This window comes from Eschscholzia californica, unplaced genomic scaffold, assembly GCF_041429995.1.
Source record: "Eschscholzia californica isolate CP2 unplaced genomic scaffold, dmEscCali1.0.p SCAF_1, whole genome shotgun sequence".
Lineage (NCBI taxonomy): Eukaryota > Viridiplantae > Streptophyta > Magnoliopsida > Ranunculales > Papaveraceae > Eschscholzia > Eschscholzia californica.
This window is the reverse complement of record NW_028238198.1, coordinates 23,809,287-23,816,944: the sequence shown is the minus strand read 5'-3', so window position 1 is coordinate 23,816,944 and position 7,658 is coordinate 23,809,287.

The window sequence follows — 7,658 nt, the reverse complement described above, 5'->3', positions numbered from 1 at the left end:
ATTCCCGAAAATTTTCCTTTCAATTAATGTCCATTGTGGACTCAATATTGGAATAAAATTATTCTAATTTAGGTCATGAAATTGATTTTAGTTGTATTTCTGAGAGAAATAAAAATTGACATGGTTTTGAAATTAAAGTTAGCATATTAGTAATTGAGAGAAATTAATTTTGCGTTCTTTACACATAACAATTATTAGATTAGATTATGATTTTTCAAATAACTTAAAAGGGTTTTCTAATTGCCGTAGAAGAACATTACAAACTTAAAAACTACAATTTTATAACAAAGAACTACTAATAGATCTCATAAACTAAATCTAATAGAAAATAAATTGTCATGAAGACAAGAAGACAAAAAACAGAAAAAAAAAAAGAACAAATTCTGAACATAAAAGAAAAGCAGAAGAAAAGAAACTAAAGAAAGATAAAGACACCTTAGGAGAAGAGATTAAGTGGTCTACTCAAAAAAGATGAGATTGATAAAACCAAAGAAACCTAGCAAGGTATTTATAGAGTTTGGTTCAAACCTAACATCCATCTAGAAGCTACTATAGAGATAGGGTTGAGAAAATTATTTGTCATAAAGATAAAGATCGATAAAACAAAAAAAACTTAACATAGATGAATCACAGAAAAAAAAGAGAAAAACTACAAACAAAGAGAAAAAAGAGAGAAAACAAGGAAAAAGGAAACCTTGGTTAAGATGGAGTCCTTTCTTGTCTTTGTTCAATCCTTCAATGAGGAATGAATATAGAAGAGAATGAGTTTTTTGATTAAAGAAGATGAGATTGATGAAAACAAAACAAACCTAACATAGTATTTATAATGAGATTGCTTCCTACCTAAGATCCATCAAGAATCTCTTGCAACAAAAAAAAGGTCCATTTAGGAGCTTAAGCACCATGAATGTTTAGAAACATATTTATATTCTTTCCTTTTTCAAATAAAAATCTTGGAACCATGTAGAACCATCATATTTGCAGCTTAAAATGTGACAAAGATATTAGCGTTGGGAATAGTAAATGTAACCGTGTAGAACCATGATATTTGCAAGGCAACAGATTACCTCAAGTCTCTACCAACCCAACTCAGCATTTTAATTTTTGCGCCTTTGATTTTTAGTCATCGAATTTATAATTATATTACGTTTTGGTGATGCACTTTTTGTTTCCAATGATTATAATTGAATTGGGAGTCCGTTTCAGTCTGCTGCATGTTCCATTTTGGTAATGAATTATAATTGAAATAAGAATCTGTTTTAGTTTGATGTGTGTTCCATTTTGGTAATGAAACGGGTTGATGTCTTTTGGTTGTTTTTCAAAACAAATTGACTCTGTTTTAGGATAGAAAATTGATTTGGGTACACACCTAAGGGAAGAAAATCTTTGAGATTTGAAATTAGTAAGTATCTAATTTGAAATCAAAAACAAAATTACTCCAATTATCTATGCATTAAGATATTTTGGGTTTCGTAGTAATAAATTTTTCACATCCCATAATTTCCTTAGCCATAAAATTTCTAAAACATTTGTTCAAACATTTAGTAAGACGGGCCATGAACTCGTAGTAAAGGAAAGGGGCACCATTTGTGATGTGTTTAGAGTTTTTACTATCTTCGGGGAAAATCTTGCACAAGTAAGTCGAGTGGTGCACCATTACCACAGGATGTTGCCTTATGTACAAAATATAAATTACCCGTCTTTACAAACTTCAAGTTGACCCATAAGATAAATGGATCAAAAGAGTCCAGACAACTTGCGTTTAAAAAAAATGCAACTCAAACCAAAACCCTAGACCACACTTCTCCACTAAAATAAACAACTACTCAATACCCAGAATTTAAACTCAAAGAAAACTCAAACTTATAGAAAATTGCATTTCATTTATCGCCGATAATAAATTATGTGTATAACGTGACAGATCAAGAAGTCGAAGATCTAGTGATGAACAAAAGTTCAAGATATTCGAAGATCCAGAAAATTGAGTTTCTGTTACAAATATTTGATTTATGGTAGATGCCCACCACACTGTTGTTTCTCAGGTATTATGAAAAACCAAGATTATGTTTTCTTGTTTTAATAAAAACAAGGAGACACCTTACTGTGTCTTTCTGAAATAAATTCTGAGATAACATTTAGTCCTTCCATGAAAACGTCTCTCCGAAATTTTAGTCGTTCTTAAAATCATGTGTTGAGTCCTTTTTCCATATTCATACTCACACATGCGAGTAAACCATTCCGAGTGACTTTTATTTATGAGTGTATGTCCGTGAGGCTGAAGTCGAGGCGAAATGTATTAGAAAAGGGAGTGAAGTTTTGTTTTCTCAGAACTGAAATGGTGCTCATATTGGCTTGCAACAGATACTTTGAGTCTAGATTACTAGTGAGATAATTTTAGTACTTGAATAGTGTCTCAAACTTTGATATTTTTCTATTAGCTTTCTAAAAGAGTGAGGTTGGATGAACTAGTTCTATTTTTACTCTTCTTAAACTCTAAATAATTTGAGCCCTATTGTATTTTGAAATATGAATTTTTTGGGTGTATTCACTAGAAACCCTCACGAGACACAACTCGTCCACTAGGGGAAACCTAGGGGTTTAACGGCTTGTTGCACGTGCTAAGTGCAATCGCGATTGCCTGCGAAAGTGAATTAGGATTTTTATATTCTTAGTATAGTATTTTTCTGTTTTGCTCGAGGACTAGCAAAATATAAGTTTGGGGATGTTTGATGAGTACGTAAAGTACTCCATTTTTGGGCTTTATTTTATAGTCTTTACATGTTAAGTTTGATGAAGTTAATCACTCCTGCTGCCAGCAATCAAAAAACAACTGGTCCCCAATTTTTGTGGGACTTCTTCTCTTAATTTGCTGGTTCGTTGGATAGGGAGAAAGGAAGTTTAGTTTGAAATATATTTTAGAAAGAGAAAGGATAATATAACAGGTCATCAAGTATATACCGTAAATAAGTTGAAAGCTTTAAGGGTCTAACCTTATAAATAATCACGTGGGTGATATGTTAAGGGTCTGACCTCCAGGAGAGATAAAGTGAGCCAACCCTTTTAGGTAATCACGTGGGTGATGTAGGAAGGGTCTGACCCCTAAAAAATAAACGAACCATTCAAGTAGACGAACCCTTGATGGAGTAGGCGAACCCTTGTTAAAGTGATTATAGGAGAGAGAAAATAGACAAACCCTTGATAAGTCCTTTTCTTGTACTTTCACGGGAAAGTATGTGTTTGTCTCCTCAAATGTCATGTACTTAATAAGACCCTATACCTTGATAAATGAGGTCTTGCTCCCTCTGTGAGCGATACTTGATAAGGTCCTGCACCTTTTGTGAACGGTATTTGATAAGGTCTTCACCTCGAACGTTAGACCATAACAGTATTTATATGAGTGAAAGGAAGCATGCCTATGTGATAGAATGAGATTCTATCAAAGAGCAAAACTCTATGAGAGAGAAAGTGGGTTGTTTAGATAGCAGGTGATGATGTTTAAACCAATACTTGATGTGTTTGCCCAGAATCAGATGATCTGTATTATCTTCTTCTCGCTCATTTTATAGTGTCTCGGTCAACTGTCACCTGGCAGTGAGTTGACTCTTTAATGCGGTAACGCTAGAGCTGTCACCATAAATACGAAGATCGTAACTCCCCAAACGGGTATATCCGGGATATTGTCACCTCGAATGATAGTAACGTGTCCTCAACGGAAATACGGCGAGAGGCCTGCTGGTGAGGACGAACCTCTTTATCCAGGATTGTAAACACTTGTGTATCTTGACGTTGCTTCGAGGGTGCCCGAAGCTTAGTGGGTCGGCCCCATTAGTTATTAATTCATGGGCTTGGTCACCGTGTAAGCCTATTAATCGTGGATTTCTGGCAGTGCATAGTTGTTGCGTCGTTAATAAGTTATATGCCGACGGTTATTTCACAAACCGTTGCCGTCACAAAAAGTACCTTATTTTGTTGTACTTGGACCAATCAATAAGACAGACTCTTTTTATTCTTTTCTCATAATCTCTCCAAACTTCTTTGGAAGTCTATGCAGTTTGGTTTATAGGTAAAATGTAGTACTCGTAGATAAAATTGCAATTGACAATAAAATTTGATAAAGACTTCAAAGAACATTAAAAACTTATATGGACAAGGAGTTATAACTTTTGCTAACCATTTTTATATTCTTTTTAGTTCGTGGAAAAAATTTATCTCCGAATACATTCATAGAGTACTGGAAGAGGGTATTTGGAGACTAAACTATGAAAACAATCTGTTCTAGACAACCAATGCTACCAGTTAGGAAAATAAGAAAACACTGAGGTGTTTTGTTCCCTAATCTTTCTTTGGTCGCTCAGAAAGAAAGTGTTTTAAGATTGTTCCCAAATAAAAACGAAGGCCATAATATTGTAACTTCGGCTAGGTGACATGCGACACTTGACTGTTGAACCAATACACCATACACGACAAACATAAGCATCGAAGAAAGGGAGTTCAAACCAAGTTCCATAGAAAAATTGTTTCAAACATTTCTGAGCAGTCAAACACATAAATAAAAACTTCCAGTTTTAAGTCATAAAATAACTACCAACTCATATTTTTTCGATCTTCTATCATCAACTGATCTTCTTTGCGTTCCTACCTCCATAAAATTTTTTCCAAATGGTAAGCGGGGTGAACTCTTCCACAACCTGGAAGATTCTTACATTCAACTCTGATGTTCCCAAATCCAAATTTTTGTCCATGACAAAACCAGCCCACCTTGAACGGCCGTACCCTCAATGACTACACAAGTATTCTTTTTGTAGACTTTGTAATCGCCACCCCAGGTCTTGCCATCCATGTTAAGGTTTATTTCTGCACGTTCTCTAGGAAGGTACTTCCTCGGGAAGCATGTTGGGATTGTCTGCATAATGAGGTTATGATCAGAAATCGAAGTTTCATTAACATATATCTCCAGTCATATACTCTTACTTGTTGTTAATCTATGGTGTCTTCCCCAAAGAGACGATAAGTAGTTCGACTCCAGGGACTGAAACCAAGGGAATTTCCCTACTTACTCTAGTAAAGGTGAACTCGGACAGAGTTTGGTTAACTCAGCTTGAGCACGGCTCTGCCACCGGGCCCAAGCCTGAGACCAACCTTAGTCTCGAGTAACTAGCGCAGTCATCTGGTTGTCTGACTAAAAGTGAAAAAGCAAGCCTCTGAAAAATAGTTAATTTGTACATCGGATGGTCGGATGTAAGTATTTCGAAAAATCAAGTATAAATGGAGAAGCTTACCAAACAGAATCTGCGAGATACATGCGTCTCACACATGGTTACTAAAAAGTATGGCTTCTTACTTTCTTTGTATGCTGCTGCAATTCTTTCTTTGAGACGGCTTTTAGGCTTTGATTCGACATAGACTTCTTCATCTGAAACATTTTCATCAAAAGAATTAATCAGATCTTCAAATATATTTGTACAAATTACAGTACAAAGAATAATATTTGACCTTCTTCGCTCATTTCTGCTTCCATTATTGCACGGACAGAAGATATTGATTGTGTTTTCCCAACTCGACATGCTAGTACTTGTGGTCCTTCCACAGACAGCTCTCCGTGCAGCTCCTTCTGTCGATTTGCAGTGAATAACTCTTTCAGGTAGTCCAGCACCTCTTTCTGTCTTAACAACAAAATCAGAACAAACAAATCCCAACAACAAAATCAGGACTTAACTCCTAAAGTAGTTCTTTACCTCCTTCAAGAATTGATCTTTGAGAGTAATAGATGGTTTGGAATCGAATCGGTGACCTCACCAAGCTCAAATATAGTGATAGCAGACACTTTCTCTTTGTGCGAAATTAAATTCATATAACCAACAAAAAAACCTGCAAGGTCAAAATGTATGCATAAACTGTCATACAAATTATTCCCAAATGGTGGTTTTATTCAGACAAAAGTAAGATATTTCTCATCGAACTTTCCTCTGGCTCTTTTACGAAATCAAAGAGTCAAAGTGTATCACTCTTGTATGGAGTTCTTTCTTCGGAATATACTACGTACCTTATATTCAATGAGTACATAACCTTTCAAGTCTTAAATATCAGTTTCTAACACAAGTTTATAAAATCCTAATTTTATTTTCCCTATATAGAAATCTGTGACATATACCGAAGTTTCCTTTAAAGTATTTATGATACCTCTTTTTCTCCAACTTTAAATAGAGTCACCAAGTTTTATAATTGAAAATCCTATGTAGCACAAAAAGGGATAGACTAATTGTGGGAAAGCTTTATAAATGAAATTTAAAATTTCAGATATTTTTCTAAATAATAAAATTTATGAAGTTGTTTTTCATTTCTTCCTATTTTTCTACTTCCTCTTCGTGTTCCTCTCCTATATGTTTCTTCTTCTACTTCTTTTTGGAGGTATTTGATGGCAGGAAAGGTAATAATTGTTTTAGATAGGAAGAACCATGGTTCCCATTGTTTCGAAAGATTTTCTTCTATTGATCTTAAGGGAGGCATCTTTAACACTTACTGGGATACCTTTAACACTTATATATCATACGAAAAAGTGTTTATTTGTTTAAAAATTAGTCTCAACATGTTTTTAGTTCAGAATCTAGAGAAATGTTATTTCTTCAAAATTCTAGAGGAGACAATTTTCTAAAAAGCTATAAAATTTCATGTTCATTGCACAAACAGTAGAAAAATGCGACGGTTTTATAGTAGGGTTTTTATGAGGGCATAGTGAAAAAAGAAAGATTAGTTAAATGCGTTCATTATTATTTCTTTTTTCAAGACAAGTTAAACAACAAATTTACCGGATGAAAATGATGACTCATCTTGTAAAACTGATTAAGAGAAAAAAATACCGCTTATCGTTAGATTTACTTGCTCTTAACATTAACCCTACGTTTTCTGAGAAAATGTATATTCTTAGTACAAAGATTGCGAGTCAACTAAATGGGAGATAGATTCATTTATATTTAGAAAATACATATTTAAAACTATTATACATTGTAATTTCACTTGTTCATACGATGAAAACTCATCGTAGAGATATGTTTATCAATTAGTCGATAAAGTGCCCCTGAAGACAAAATTTTCTGGCCTCGGCACTGTATGGAACTTTGGTTTCCACATATAATTTTGAGAGATCGGTCTACTTTTATTCATCTTTTAACTGTTAGAATCTAATCCATTTTAATGTATTAAAATAAGGTGATATGCTATATATACAATTTTCTCATTAGTATGACTGTTATTCCGAAAATCTCGAATTGAGTAAAAACGATTTTATACTTCAATTAAATCTTCTTTCCTATCAAATGATTTTTCCTAATTTTGTTTTGTTCGAAAATTGTTTAGCCAACTTGATTTTCAAAATAGCCGAAACAACCATAGTATATTATAGAAAAAAATCTAAAAGTCAGAAAACAATGCAGACCTTGGTTTTAGATTAATTGGTTTCTTGTTCCACTTCCTTCATTAAACCATTTAGTGGATAACCTACAAAAGAACAAAAGTGTAGTTAAAGAGGATTGACCAAAAAAGATAATGAAAACACAAAGGGCACTGCTAAAGACACTCACAAAATATTTCCCATGGTATATATATAAAACTAGGTTCATAAGAAACGTTCTGCTAGAAGTTATCAAGATGAGAGCGCGAGT